Here is a 16,135-nt window from a genome sequence, read left to right as displayed (position 1 = left end):
TGTGCACGCATGCGCACATGCACGCACGCTCCTCTTTTTGAGGAGGAACATAGGGAGTAGGGGGAAGACATACATACATACAGACAGACAGACAGACAGACAGACAGACAGAGACACACACACAGAGGCACACATACACAAGACCCACTACCTCTCTTTTTTTCTCAAGCACATACACACTTATAATGTTAATTAAATTTAAAAAGAATCAAAATGAAAATTCTGAAGAAATTATTGCAAGCAGAATAGAGTAGAAAGTTGTCATATAGCAAGTAGTTTTATTTCCCAGGAAGAAGTTCTAAAAATATACGAATCTTCACATAAAATATTTCCTAAATTTAGTATAATAATTTTAAATGTTCAATGAAAGAATAAGCAGGCTACCAAGATGAGATTTGATAGCCTATGATCATATAGTCAAGGAGGAGGTCCACCTCGGTCTTAGACCTAGGGAAGGGGAATAGAATGAAAGTGGGAGGGAGGGAGGAATGGGAGGATACAAGTGATGGGATAACAATTTAATTGTAATCTGAATAAATTAATTTTAAAAACCCAAACAAAAAAACAAAACAAAATAGAAAAAAATTTGAATGGCATTGTTTCCCATAGGCATCCCAAATTTTTCTCCCTTCTCCTCCCTCCCATATGCCCTAGTCCTCAGAAAGGGAAACTCCTCCCCTATCATCTGAACCCAGCCTACTGAGGTTCATCTAGACGGTCTTCATCCTCTTCCTCTGTCTTCTGGCAATGTCACCCCACCAGATGGAAGTGGTCAACGTGTGGGCACCAGAGTCTATTTCAAAGGTTTCTCCTACTCCCAATATTATGGAACTCACAAGGAGACTCTGCTGCCTATTGAGTACGTCTGTGCAGGGGTCTAGATCTTCATCATTCATGGTCCTTGGTTGGTGCATCAGTCTCAGCAGCAGCCCCAGCCCCAGCCCAAACTTGTTGGCTCCACTGGTCTCCTTGGGGAGCTCCTGTCCCCTCTAGACCCTTCTATTCTCCCAACTTTTCCATAAGATTCCCTGTGCTCCACCCCAAAGTTTGTAGGCTTTCTGTTGATTCTGTTGTTGAGCTCCATCTGATAAGATACAAGGGCCTACTTCTATCTTCTTGTATCTGTTGAGGATTTCTTTGTGACCGAGTATGTAGTCAATTTTGGAGATGGTTCCATGAGCTGCTGAGAAGAATATATATTCTTTTGTGTTTGGGTGAAATGTTTGTAGATATCTGTTAGGTCCATTTGATTCATGACATCTCTTAAATTTCGTCATTTCTCCAATTATTTTCTGTCTTGATGGTCTGTCTGTCTATTGGTGAGAGTCGGGTGTTGACGTCTCCCACTATTAATGTGTGGGGTTAGGTGTGTGCTTTAAACTTTAGTAAGGTTTCTTTTATGGATGTGGGTGATCTTGGATTTGAGGCATATATATTGAGATATCACCTTGGTGTATTTTCCTTTGATGAGTATGAAATGTCTTTCCCCATCTCTTTTGATTAGTTTTGGTTGAAAGTCTACTTTATTAAATTCTAGACTGTCTACTTAAAGTTGCCTGCAATTTGGGTCCATTTTCTTGTAATACCTTTTTACAACCTTTTACTCTGAGGTAATTCTACCTTTATTGCTGGGTATATTTCTTGTTTGCAGTGGAATTATGGGTCCTGTATTTGCATCCATTCTCTTAGCCTGTGCCTTTTTATTGGGAAGTTGAAGTCACTGATATTGAGAGAGATTAATGACCAGTGGTTGTTAGTTCCTGTTTTTTTATGTTGGACATGATAGTGTGTGTTTCCTTTCTTTTGCTTTCTTGATATGGGTTTATTTATTTCCTGTGTTTTCCTGGTGTAGTTGGCCCCTTTGAGTTGGGGTTTTCCTTCTAGCATCTTCTGTTTGGCTAGGTACTGTTTAAACTTGGTTTTATCATGGAATAGCTTGTTTTCTCCATCTATTGTGATTGAAAGTTTTGCTGGGTATTGTAGGCTGAGTTAACATCTGTGGTCTCTTAAGGTCAGCATGCCATCTGTCCAGGCTCCTCTGATTTTCATATTCTTTGTGGAGACGTTAGTTGTAATTCTGATAAGTTTGAGTTTAAATCTGACTTGGCCTCTTTTTCTTGAAACTTTTAATATTCTTTCTTTGTTCTGTACATTTAGTATTTTGATAAATATGTGGCAGTAGGGTTTTCTTTTCTGGTCCAATTTATTTGGAGTTGTGTAGGCTACTTGCATGTTTGAAGGCATCTTTTTCTTTAGGTTGGGGATGTTTTCTTCTAAGATTGTGTTAAAAATATTTTCTGGACCATGAAGCTTTGAGTCTTCTCCTTCTTCTATTCCTAACATTCTTAGGTTTGGTTGGCTTATAGTGTCCCAGATTTCTTGTATTATTTTTTTTTTTGCCAGAAACTTTTTAGTTTTCTCATTTTTTGACTTATGTATTGATTACCTCAATAGTATCTTCTATACTTGAGATTCCCTCTTCCATCTTTTATATTCTGTTGTTGTTGCATGTGTCTGCATTTCCCGTTCTCTTTCCTAGATTTTCCAACTCCAGGATTGCCTCAGATTGCATTTTCTTTGTTCCCTCTAATTCCTTTTTAAGGTCTGGAATGATTTTATTCATTTCTTTCACCTGTTTTATTATATTTCCCTGTAATTCTTTAAGGCATTTATTCAATTCCTTCATCTGTTTGAATGTGTTTTCCTGTATTTCTTTTATAGATTATTTTCTTCCTTTAAGGCTTCTATCATTTTCATCACCTCTAATTTCAAAACCTTCTTCCTGTGTTTTGTGGATGTTAGTATCTCCAAGACTTGCTATGGTAGGACCACTGGTGCCCAGCAGTGTCATATGGATCTAAGTTTTGTTGCTTATGTTTTATGCTGGCCCGTAGCCATCTGGTTTCCTCTGGTGCTAGCAGGCCTGAAGGTCTCTCCAATGGGGTAGCTCCCTGTGTCCCAGGTGGGTCCCTTGGGTAAGGAGCATACAGAGTGCTCCCTTTCAAAGGCTGTTTGCTAGGTCTCCCTGGATGCTTCCTCAGGATGGTGTTGGAGCCTGTACCCAGCTCAGCTCTGCTGGATTCACTGTCTGTGTCCCAGTAAGGACAGGCAGGTGAGGAGTAGGCTGAAAGAGATCCAAGGCAAAAGCTGCTTGCATGCCCCACTGCCTCCTCTGCTAGTTCGCTCTCTGTTTCCTAGACAGGCCAGGACAGTGTAGAGTGGGTAGAAAGAGATCTAAGCCTAAAGCTGCTTGGGTGTTGCCCAGGCCACCTTGGGATGGCAGACAATGTGGTTTGTGGCCTTTACCCAAATCACCTCTGCTGGTTCACTGTCTGTGTCTCATATGGGCCACAGTAAATGTTTTGTTCCAAAATTGTATCATCACATCAGGGATACCTTATTGCTAGGTTTCTAATTCCAGTAACTACCTTTGGTAAATTTAAGAAAAGTGTCAATTGTATGAGTCAACACCCTTTTCCAGTATGAGTACACAAAGATATGGTTAGTAGTAATAATTATGGGATGTTTCCAAAAATAGCATTCAAGGACATGAATGAAAGACTGAGTCATTACAGAAAAGTGAAATTTATTCTGTCTCAATCAATATTTCTTAACTTTCATGAGAAACAGCATAGTTTTCCTGCATTCTCTCAGAAAAAATATAATACTATGGTTAGGTAATGGATGATAGACAGTGCAGACAGACATGGTGATATACTCATGTACCCTGACATTCAGAAGGTTAAGATAGGAGGGCATTAGCTCTGAGGCCATCCTCATCTAAAGAATAAGACTCTGAAACAGGTGCATCCCCTGTAGGAATTGAGAGTACATGAGGCCTGAGTGTGGTTTCTGGAGAGCTACTGATTTGTATAAAATACTCATCATAACATATTCCAGAGATTTTATGCAAATTATCTATTACACTTTTTAAATGGCTAAATTCTATTTAAATTCCTGTGATTTTAACCATAATTTACATATGCAATGAGAGCATAGTGCAAATGTAAATATCTAAAAATTCATAAATGCTTATAAAATGCATAAAGAGAGATTTCTGTTAAATCAAATAATGGCACTCAAAATATTAGTTTCTCTCCCATTGGTGGCTGCAATGTCTTATTATTATTTCAGTGATACAGTGACTGGTAATAAGTCGATCTGTCTAGACTTCTTCATATATTCAACGAAGAAACTGAAAAATTACCATACTCACCACATTTCTTTATTTGAGTGGGAAAGGACGCATGTGCCATGACAGACATGTTGAGGACAAAAGGATGACTTGCAGGAGTCCATCTAACTTCTATCTTGTGTGTCTCAGTGATGGAACACAGGTCATCGGGCATGTCAGCAAGCTGCTGTACTTGTTCAATCACCTTATCAGCTCCCTAGATGGTTGGCTTGGGTCTACCTTGGAAACATTTTACTCTCAGAAAGCTGTGTCTTTTAATGAAGTTCACAGAATTTCATTCATTCTAGGAGGTTTTGACAACTATTTCTGTATTAACTCCCAAACACATCTTTCTTTCCCTGTGTTTCTTCTTCCCATAGTGTCAATTATCCCCATGTCTTCTCTGGTCTTCATGCAAAGACACTGCACCATAGCTTGCCTGATTTCTTTCCCTGTGATGGGAATGTATGTTGCCTATTACTCACGTTCTTCTGAAGACAGTACAGTACATCTAAACCCTGGAACTTCTGAGGGAACCACTGACGGTTGTGAAAATTATCACTACTCTTCTGGGTAGAGCCCAATGCCATGGCTGAAGAAATGGCTTAGTGATTAAGAAAGCTTGAAGAAGGTCAGTTTGGTTCCCAGCACCCAGGACAGGCAGCTCACAACCATTTCTAACTCCATCCCCAGGAGGTGTGACACTAGCTATCCTTAAACACTTGCACACATATCACCCTCTACATGCATAGATTGATAATAAAATGAATCTTTTAAAGAGATAGAGAGAGGAACCACAATGATGACTGAATAAATACAGGCCAAATTGCCTTAGCTTCCATATAAATAAAGAAAATGGGGGAGAAAAGCCAACTGAAGTATTGTGTATGAAAAAAAAAAAAAAGATTGAAACCCATCAACTAAAACAAAGTAGAGAGAACTGGAGGATACCACATTGCATAAAACAAGTCCTGCACTAGGAAACAATGAATTTCTATATCCTTTCATATGTAGAAGCTAAAACTCCCCATTTCAAAGTTAAATAGTCTGGGATAGGGGTGCTCTCCTTTTCTGAGAACTATGGGATTGGGAGGGGGAAGAAGAAGAGAGGGAGGGAAAGAAGAGAGAAAGGAGGGGGCTACAATCCAGATGTAAAGTGAATAAATTATTTTAAAAGTTAGTCACTACTAGAGATGAATATTGTGTGGGGTATGTTGTGGAGGGTAATAGAGGATTTTGTATTTGATAATGGGAAATAGGTCTATGTGTAGAAACAACACACAGTCTATCATTAGTACAGACACTGGACACAGATCCATAAGAGGGAATCAGCTTGGTGCCTTGCATTGTGGTCTCCCCTCTCCCTATTTCAAAGCCAGCAGCAAAGCAAGGCCTGGATATTGCACACTCTTTCACATTCAGATCTACTTAGGCCTGGCCTTTCCACCTCTGCCTCCCAGGATTAATCTTAGCACTCTTAGATGATCTACTTGGAATCTCCCCTCTCAGTATCATAAGTCCTAAGCCACAGGTCCAAACTTTCTTTAATAATTAGTGGTTGTCAATTAGAGCAAATCTAAAATTACGTACAAGACAAACCTCAGAGCATATCTCAGAAAGAGTGTCTAGACTAGTTTAGTTGAGCCAGAAGGACCCTTTCTAAATGAGGGTACCAACTTTCCATGAGCTGGGATCCTGGATTTATTGAAAAGGAAAAGGCAAGCTAAGCAGCAGCACTCATCTCCATATGTCCCCACTGTGGATGCCTGTGACCTCATACTTGTCCTTCTGTGCCTTCCGGGATATGGTAGATTGTTTCCTCAAACTGTGAACTTTGGCCAGAAATTTTGTCACAATAAGAAAAGTAAATACAGTTTCTCATTTCATTTGGGAGTGCGTATTAATTCACTCTCTCTAGAGCAGAAGATGCAGATGTCTTGGGCATCCTTCCTACCACAAGTTCCACAGATGGCCACAGGGAGAATTATGAAGGAAAGTTGTAAATCAAGATATGAATTTTTCCCCTCTTAGCTTATTGAAAGCTTTACAGTGTTCAATCTCTACTATGGTTCTTTACTTCCAATCACATTAAACCAATGTCTGCCCTAACTGCTTGCTTGTACACGTAATTGGTTACTTACTGCATTATTTTCTCTTATTGAAGATTACTTGTAGGGTCTGAGGGGATGGCTCAGTGGGTAAAGAGCTTACTGTATACTTATGAGGGTCTTAATTTGTATTCCTAGCATCCACATAAAACAAAGTGGTCTCAGCAGCTTGTGCATGCAACGATATCACTGGAGGTTTTTTGGCCAGAAAACCTTGTTAAATCAGTAGGTTCAAATTTTAATGCATGAATCGGCCTCAAAAATAAGATATAGATAATAAAAGACTCTTGACATAGGTATACACATGTATGCATACACACGCACATACACCAAGTTATTCAAATTATTCAAATAATTCTCTTTCTAAACAGAATTGATATGCTTACTCTCTTAGATTGATGTTTTTAAGGATAAGCTAAGTTTATGAAATACTAAAGATGGTGATGTAGTTTCACCATGATGGAATAGTTTCAAATACATATTGGAAAATAGCCACAATTCAAATATTGTCTGATAAGCATAAAGGGGAAAGACCTTTGGTGACGTACATTTGTAAGTGACATCAGAAGGTCATTGTCCTCCTGGTTCTCTCTCCCAAATGCGGGGGTTATGGGTATGTACCACCATCCCTGGTTTCTGTGGTGCTGGGTATTAAACCCAGGGCCTCCAGCATGTGAAACTGGCACTCCATCAACTGAGTGGCAGCTTTTGATCGTTAGTATTATTTCACCTTGTACTCTGTGTACTTACAGAAAGGCTACATGTTATAACCTCTGACCCCTGTCATCAGGGAAGTATTTAAATTCACTTTCCATGAAGTGAAAGGAACATTTTCCCTAGATGGATCCATCGACTGTCAAATGTCAAAGCAAGACATTTACATATGGAAATCAAACACAAAGTATAAATGTGAGCTGAGGAGAAAATGTGAAAAGAAAGATCCATCTGAATGAACTCAGGCTGACATCTCCAAGAAATGTAAAGAGAACCTCCTGTAGCTCGGTATTTTGCACAGTATTGGCTGTATATGAATAAGTAATGAATTGTGTATTAAGGAACACAATTATCTTAGGTGCAACACAAGCCTGAGCTTGAATGCTGCTGGCTCTATTCTATGTGAGAGAGAACTAGAGATTAATTCTCAGAGAGATTAATTAACTATCATGTGTCTTTGTAGATGTTAGACAGCCATGCTGAGACTGAAATTGGAATGATTGTGTAGCCTGTGACCCTTTCAGCACTGTGTCATGGACAGGGTTTGTGACAAAATGACATGGTTTAAATTAAAATGAGTGGACCTCTGAGGACGTTCAGCACCAGACAAAAATTAGATGTGATGATGCCCCAAATACTCTTAGCAAAGGCTGCATTTCATAACAGAAAATAAGTGATTACATCACTGTATGTGTGTGTGTGTTTGTGTCTGTGTGTGTATGAGCTTGAACATGCATGCACATGAGTGCAGGTGTCCTCAGAAGCAGAGGAAAGCCCTGTAGCTAGAATTACAGGCCAATGTGAGTCTCCATAGGCAGCTGATAGGAACCTGACTCTAGTCCTCTGAAAAAGTGAGTGTACTCTTACCCTGAGCCATTTCTCTGGCTCAGATTATATTTACTAAAGTCCCTTGTTTACTTTAGGCATTATTGTACTTCAAGACAGATTTACCTACCATTTCTTAAAATTCATCCAAAACTATCTCCTTAGCTGTCTCATACAGAATTCAATAATCCTAAGAGGAGTCTCAAAGTGTAAAGGAAAAAAAAGCCTCAAATCTTAGCTTGGCCCTACTCAGTGCAACTGGGCTTACAGATCTTACTATTAATCTTGTATTTGATTAGCTGTCTGTTGATTCTTTATTCCCTTTCACTATGAACAGTAAAGTAAATTCTCATCCAGCTTGCAGAAGACTTTGGAGCAATTCAGGTCTAGCAGGGAGCCTCTCTATTTGAATTTCATTCCTGACCAGCAAACATCAGAATTTCATATTGTGGAAGCTTATGCTCAAGGCTTGTTGTGTGAGATTTATTTTACATTTATAAAATCACACTTTGACTGGAATTTACATTTTAGCTTTTATAATATTTGGCACAAAATGTCTTAAATGTAGAATATAATTGGTAATATTCACAAATGTACCTAGAGTATTCTGTTTATATTAGAAAGCTATTTCTTAATTAAAATTCCTAAAATTTTACAGGAAGCAAAATAATATTATTTCAACTCAAGTTACTCTATAGAAGTTGTCCTTGGGTGACCTCTCCAGCCTGAGGTCCTTATTTCAATGATACAAGGAGTGACTAAATTACATGAAGCTTCTATATTTTGCCACATCTGTTTCTTCAGATTATAAAGTACTTTATATGTATGTGGCACACGAATGTTTGTGCATGCGTGCATGTTTAAAGTAAGTCTAGATATAAAGTAAGAGGTCAGTCTTGAACATCTCCCCAATTGTACTCCATCTCATTTTTTGAGAGAAGGTCTTTCACTGAATCTGTATCTCACCAGATTAGCTGGCCCATTATCTACCTATCACTGACTCCTAGTTCAGGAATTACACTGACATGCTGCCATACGCTGTCTTACATGGTTTGTCCAGATTGGAGCTCAGATCCTCACACTTATATGACAAGGGCTTTGCCAACTGAGCCATTCACCCTTCCCAGGATATTCTTGGTACTTACTCGAAATACAATACACTTTTATACAGTCGCATAGTAATTACAAACCTATCGATTCTGGTACTCTCAATGAGGGGTGAGAGAATAAAACAAAAACAAAACCAAAAACAAAAAACAAAGATCAATTTTTTTTTATCCTGAAGTTTCAAAAGCATCTCTGGTGTTATTGAAAGAATAGGCTCTTCCTTCATGGATATTCTGATGGCATTTCCACTCAAGAGGTCTGATTAATAGTGGTGTTTACCACAATATGATAAGTTTACTAAGGCACAGTTTGCTTACAGAGAGTAGTTTGTGTAACTTAATCTGTCAATATTCTTTCAGAGCACACAGCATTCACTCTTTGCACAATGTGCTGATTGAAATTGTAATTACTGAGGCCTGAAGGAAATGGCCGAGCTCTGATTCTTCACCTTCAGCAGAGGCTAATCTTCATTGTCAACTTGAAGACTTAGAATTGCCATGGATACATGACTCGTTGGTGTATGTGTAAGGCCATTCTCAGATTGAGTTAACAGTGCCATAAAGAACTATCCTCAATGAGAGCAGCACCAACCTGTGGGCTAAAGATCCTCAGCCCTGTTATTTTTGGAAACATGGGCTTAGAAGAAGTTGTCTTCTTATGGAAAGGGTACAAGGAAAGAGTGAGGAAGTGACAGCTGTCTGCAACTCTTCTTGAGTACATGCCCCCTGTCATTTGAGAACTTCTCAATGTAGATAACATTTTAAGATCTGCCACACCCACCAGAATGCTCTCTCTAAGAACAACGCCTTTAAAACATGCGCTTTGGGACTGGGCAAGTGGAACAGCAGCTATGACCAGTCCTGCTTTGGCAGAGAATAGTTTGGTTCCCAGCACCAACATGAGGCAGATCACACCACGTGTAACTATCTTCAAGTCATCTGATGTCTTGTTTGGTCTTTTGTGGACACATACACAAGTGTGTACATACCCATACAAACATGTTAATTCATGTCATAAACATATGTAAAATTAATATCTTAAAAATATTATTTAAATGGGATAGTAGTGATACACACCTTTAGCCCCAGCAGTTGAGAGACAGAGGCTGGTGAATCCCTTTGAATTTGAAGCCAGCCTGGTGTATGAGACTTTTTCTGTGGTCATACAAAGGTTTTATGAAGATAGATCTTGCTGTCTTATTTTCATGACTTTGAACATTCTCATCTTTCCATCTGAGGCACATCCCTTGTCTTCCTATGCTATCAGAACATAAAACACAGAGAAATATCAATTTTGTGTCCTCTTGATCCAGTTTTCTTTAGCACCCATACATCAATTTTTCTCAGCATACAGTAGAAAATTCCTCAAGACAGTTGCAGCTGTCAGTCCTTTCACAGAACTAATTACCTTAAGAGTTTCACATGGAGGATACGTAGGCCATTTTAAGAGGCTGACATTAAATGAAAACCAAAATACTAATCAGAAAACAATAATTAACCAAATCATAAGCAATTGAAAGTTCAAAAGATTTAAAGAAATATCTAATAAAACAAATGAGTGTGTGCATGTGTTGTGTTTCAGTCTGAAGTGTCTTGCACAGGGTCATGAGTAGCAGTGCTTGGTCCCCAGCTGTGCTGTTTTGGAAGCATGTAAGAAATGTGTGCTGTGGAACATTAGAACAGAAGGGACTAGGGTTTGAAGTTTTGTAGCCTCAGACTACTTCCTGTTTTTGTTGAGTGCAAATCTATGTCTAAATATGAAACTATCCTCCATTGTGCTTCAAGGATAATAGCTGTCAGTACACCAGAAGAAATATAAGTGTATGTAGATCAACATTCCAAAACTGAATGTCTACATTTTTTTTAGAAACCTATATCCAAACTATGAGAGTCCATATGATATCTAGGGAGTATTTGTAAAATTCCTAGTTGAAAATTTGCTGAACTTTCAGTCATGTGAAAATACAACAGATCGTCCTCCTTCTGTAGCAAATGAAAGCAAAGAGCAAGAGTAAGATGAAGTAGTAAATAATGCTTTCCAGACTCAAAACCTTTGTAATTATCCAAAGGATGGTCAATAACAGATTCATGAAAACTTTTATTCATACTTGTGAAAACCTCTCATTTCTATATGTACTTTTTGGGTGTCAAAAGTGGAAAGATAAGATTGACTAAATGAAACTTTACAAAATAATTATAATGATTTAAACCTTTGACAGTCCTCTAACATTTATAGTTTTGATAGAGGGAACTCAATCTTTTAAAAATGCTTTTGAATTCTTAATTAATATATACTTAATATTTATGGCAACTTTGTTTACATGTACATCTGTGCACCATGTGTGTGTCAGGCTCCCAAAAAGGCCAGAAGAGGGAGGCCGACTCCCATAGCGCTGGAGATACTGATGGAGGTGAGCCAACATGGGGTGATGGAATCCAAACCTGCTGCTTTTAATCACTGAGCCATCTCTCCAAGCCCCAGGAAATAAAATCTTTTTTTTTTTTATTAATTTATTCTTGTTACTTCTCAATGGTTATCCCATCCCTTGTGTCCTCCCATTCTTCCCTCCCTCCCATTTTCCCCTTATTCTCCTCCCTTATGACTGTTCCTGAGGGGGGTTACCTCCCCCTGTATATGCTCATAGGGTATCAAGGCTCTTCTTGGTAACCTGCTGTCCTTCCTCTGAGTGCCACCAGGTCTCCCCCTCCAGGGGACATGGTCAAATGTGAGGCACTAGAGTACGTGAGAAAGTCATACCCCACTCTCCACTCAACTGTGGAGAATATTCTGACCATTGGCTAGATCTGGGAAGGGGTTTAAAGTTTACCGCCTGTATTGTCCTTGGCTGGTGCCTTAGTTTGAGCGGAACCCCTGGGCCCAAATCTGCCTATCATAATGTTCTACTTGTAGGTTTCTAGGACCCTCTGGATCCTTCTACTTTGCCATTCTCCCATGCTGAAATAAACAGAGAATTCTCAACAGAGGAATATCAAATGGCTGAGAAACACTTAAAGAAATGCTCAACCTCTTTAGTCATCAGGGAAATGCAAATCAAAACAACTCTGAGATTCCATCTTACACCCATCAGAATGGCTAAGATCAAAAATTCAAGTGACACCACATGCTGGCAAGGATGTGGGGAGAGAGGAACACTCCTTCATTGCTTGTGGGAATGCAAACTAGTACAGCCACTTTGGAAATCTATCTGGTGCTCTCTCAGAAAAATGGGAATAGGGCTTCCTCAAGACCCAGCTATTCCACTCCTGGGAATATACCCAGAAGATGCTCCAGCACACAACAAGAAAATTTGCTCAACCATGTTCATAGCAGCCTTATTCATAATAGCCAGATTATGGAAACAGCCTAAATGTTCCTCAGTAGAAGAATGGATAAAGAAACTGTGGTACATATACACTATGGAATACTACTCAGCTATTAAAAACAAGGAATTCCCGAAATTTGTGGATAAATGGATTGTGCTAGAAATTATCATAATGAGGGAGTTAACCCAGAAGCAGAAAGACTTAAATTGTATATACTCACTTATATCTGCATACTAGCCCAAGGGGCATGTCCCACCAAAGCCTTCAGTTACCAGGAAACTGGGATAGAGGGGAGGACATCCTATTGGAACTCTAGATGAGAGAAGCATAGGAAATAAAATCTTAATGGAGCAATAAACAAGTATACTTTGTCCAGTTGAAACAAAATCTCTACATTTAAAATGTAAACATTGGACCCAAAAAGAAGGCTCAGCTATTAGGACCACGGGCTGCTCTTAAAGAGGTCCTGAATTTAATTCTGAGTACCTACATGATGTCAAGCCTATAACTCTAGTTCCAGGTAATCTAATGCCTCATTCTGGTCTTTCCAGGTACTGCACTCAAATGTGTACACCATACACAGACACACAGAGATAAATATATTTTAAAATAAAAATAAAAATGAAATAGTATAAGGACATTTATATGGTGATAATATATTTATCTATAAATATGTACATACATTATAAATGTCATTTAATTTTATGTGATTTCATTCACACATAGAATCACTTATCTAACTATCTATACATAAACATTTGCTTATTTTGGTAAACACACCATTAATTTAACCATTTAGAACCATGTATACTAACTCTATACTTGTATAAAACAAACCTCTTGAAATGTTGCATATTTTATATCTAAAGCTATATCCACTAAACAATTACTTTTCTTGTGCCTTCCAACATTGATAATTATCATTCTTTTTCAGTTTGTCTTTTAAGCATGATAAACTCCAACAGGAAATTATATTTTGCGATTATCATGTTTTTCCTACCAGAAATAATATGTTGCATCATAAAATAGAATATCTTTCCTTTTTAAGGGTATTATTCCACTAGTTATGTGCCACATGTTTTCTTTCTTTCCCTCCTATTAGCCTGAATATTTACTCTCAACACTTTCTCTACTCTAAGTGAAGCTACAATAAATGAGAAAAAAACAAATTATTCTCACAGACTTAGTTTTCAAACCTTTTGAATTTACATCCAATAACAATATTGCTGCATTGTAGTGTAGTTTGGTTTTTTCATTTCTTGTGGGACCTCCTTGCTGTTTTCCATAGTAAGAAGGTCATTTTACAATCACCTCAACAGTGCTTTAGAGTTTTAATTTCTCCACTTGCTATAATTATTTTTTACTGTACCAATGTTAGGAACATGGAGTGACCTCACATGATGATTTTGAAGTGCTATATTGATAGATGATGAGCTGTATTTTCTCATAGGCCTGGAGTCCATTGCAGACAAATAAAATGTATCAATATTTATATTATTTCTCTTATTGAACCATAGAAGTTCTTTATATGGATATCTAACCTTTTTATTTTATATTACAAATATATATTTTACATATCATCATTTGCTTTTAAAATTAAATATATAATGCATGATAGATGATAGATAGATAGATAGACAGACAGACAGACAGACAGATAGATAGATAGATAGATAGACTTTGATTATATCTACTCATAGGGACTGCTATGAAGTAAATCTGGAGATGAGATCATAGGACACCTTTCAGGAATTGTGTCTCTCCCCCTTCCTGACAGTTGATAGTTATAGGAAATGCCAGTCTCACATGGTCAGCACATTTATCTATGGAGATATTTCACTGGCCTCAAATGTTTCGTCTAATTCTAATTATTCCTTTTGCTGTAGGAAAAACTCTCAAACCAGACACAGAAAAATTTGTCCATTTTTGGCTTCAGTTCCTGTATGCATTGGCATTTCCAAAAAGTAGTATCCATTCCAACTTCATAAAACATTTTCCCAATGTTTTTAAACTATCACAAAAAGCCCAGTCCTAAGTGTGGTGTATTCTTCTCTGTGTTCTTAGTCAGGTTGCTCCCTAGAGCCCAAAACAATATAAGCTATTTTCATTGCTCTTAGCTGCCCACTAGAATTGACAGTGGGACTGGATTGCTGAATACACCAAACACGTTGGTCACAGGAAATAGAGAAACCAAGCTGATACCACACTTGTGAACAGTTTCATTTTGCATTTTGAAGCAGGGAGTTGGATGGGCCTAGCTTTAATCATTTTCACAGCATGGCTCCCTTAAGATATCACATAATTTGCTCATAGGGTATCTAGTCTCTTCTTGGTAACCTGCTATCTTTCCTCTGAGTGCCACCAGGTCTCCCCATCCAGGAGACGTGGTCAAATATGGGGCACCAGAGTTCGTGTGAAAGTCAGACTCCACTCTCCACTCAACTGTGGAGAATGTCCTGTCCATTGGCATATACAGGAGGAAAAGGTCCCCCACAGTCACAGTCATAGGGGAGGGGAGTAAGGAGAAAATGGAAGAGAAGGAGGAATGGGAGGATACAAAGGATGGAATAATAATTGAGATGTAATATGAATAAATTAATAAAATATATTTTAAAAAGAAAAAACAACAGAAAAAAGATATCACATAATTTTAGAATTACGAAAAATCTTTTCTGTCTTGTTTCTTTGATTGTTTAGTTAGTTAGTTAGTTAGTTAGTTAGTTAGTTAGTTAGTTAGTTAGTTAGTTAGTTTTGAGACATAATTTCCGTAGTCTGTGCTGGACTCATACCTACTATGTAGTTGAGGATGACCTTGAACTTCTGATCCTTCTGTCTCCACCTCCGTGGTATTTGGATCACATGTACCACCACACCTGGTTTATGTGGCACTGGAGGTGGAACCCAACCATTGTTCATGCTACATAACCATGTCCTCAGTCTAGTTTTAGAACTCATTTGAATAAGAGACCCATTTGAATTTTTACTGGATGGCAGTGCAGCCAACATTCTTTTTTTCAGTAGGATGGACATCCTCACATTATTTCCCATAGTCTAAAACAGGAGATAACTTTTCATACTCTAAATCAGTAATTTCAAATAATTTGCTTAGGAGGAGGATGTGGGCTTCCTCAACTCTGCCTTTGAACTTCTCAGTTTAATCTTTGCAGTGAATTTTAGTGTGTGTGTGTGTGTGTGTGTGTGTGTGTGTGTGTTTGAGTGTGTGTGCCTGCATGTGTGTGCATTGTATGAGTGTGATCATGCCAAAGCATATATATAGAACTCTAAAGAAAGCTCAGCTATCTCTCAGGCCCCTGTTAGATTTTTTCAATCTTTTATTATATTCTGCAGCTTCAGAATCTGTTTGTTTAAATCACACTTCATTTCTTTTTGTGAAAATTCTCATTCTGTTGTGTCTTATCACTGGATTTGTTTAGCTGTCTTTCTTTTCCCATAAATAAGTGAAAACATAGTTTTAAAAATAGTGCTGTTCTAAATAATTTCTTGATTTCCATTTTTTCAGATTGATTTTTACATAATTATCTTGTTGTTTGTGGTTTACATTTTCTTATTTCTTCATATGCCTTGTGTTATTTTGCTGGGGTTCATGCACTGGAAGAAAAGAAGCCTCTGTATAGTGTAGGTACTCAGGAAACCCTTCAACAATTACCCCAGAAAGAAATCCCTGAGCTCAGTGAAGCCTTTTAGGTGAACATGTAACTTTTCTGGGTATGTGTGTGAAGGCTCCCTTAGAGGTCCGTGAGGATTTTCTTTTAAGGAATTGGTCATGTATTCAGTGTTCTGTGACCCATACATGGTGAAACAGTCCTACATTACCCTTGTTTTCATTTTCTTTCTTTCTTCATTTATTTGAGACACAGTTTCTC

Source organism: Acomys russatus, chromosome 6, assembly GCF_903995435.1.
Source record: "Acomys russatus chromosome 6, mAcoRus1.1, whole genome shotgun sequence".
NCBI classification, from domain to species: domain Eukaryota; kingdom Metazoa; phylum Chordata; class Mammalia; order Rodentia; family Muridae; genus Acomys; species Acomys russatus.
Note: the sequence above shows the minus strand (reverse complement) of the source record.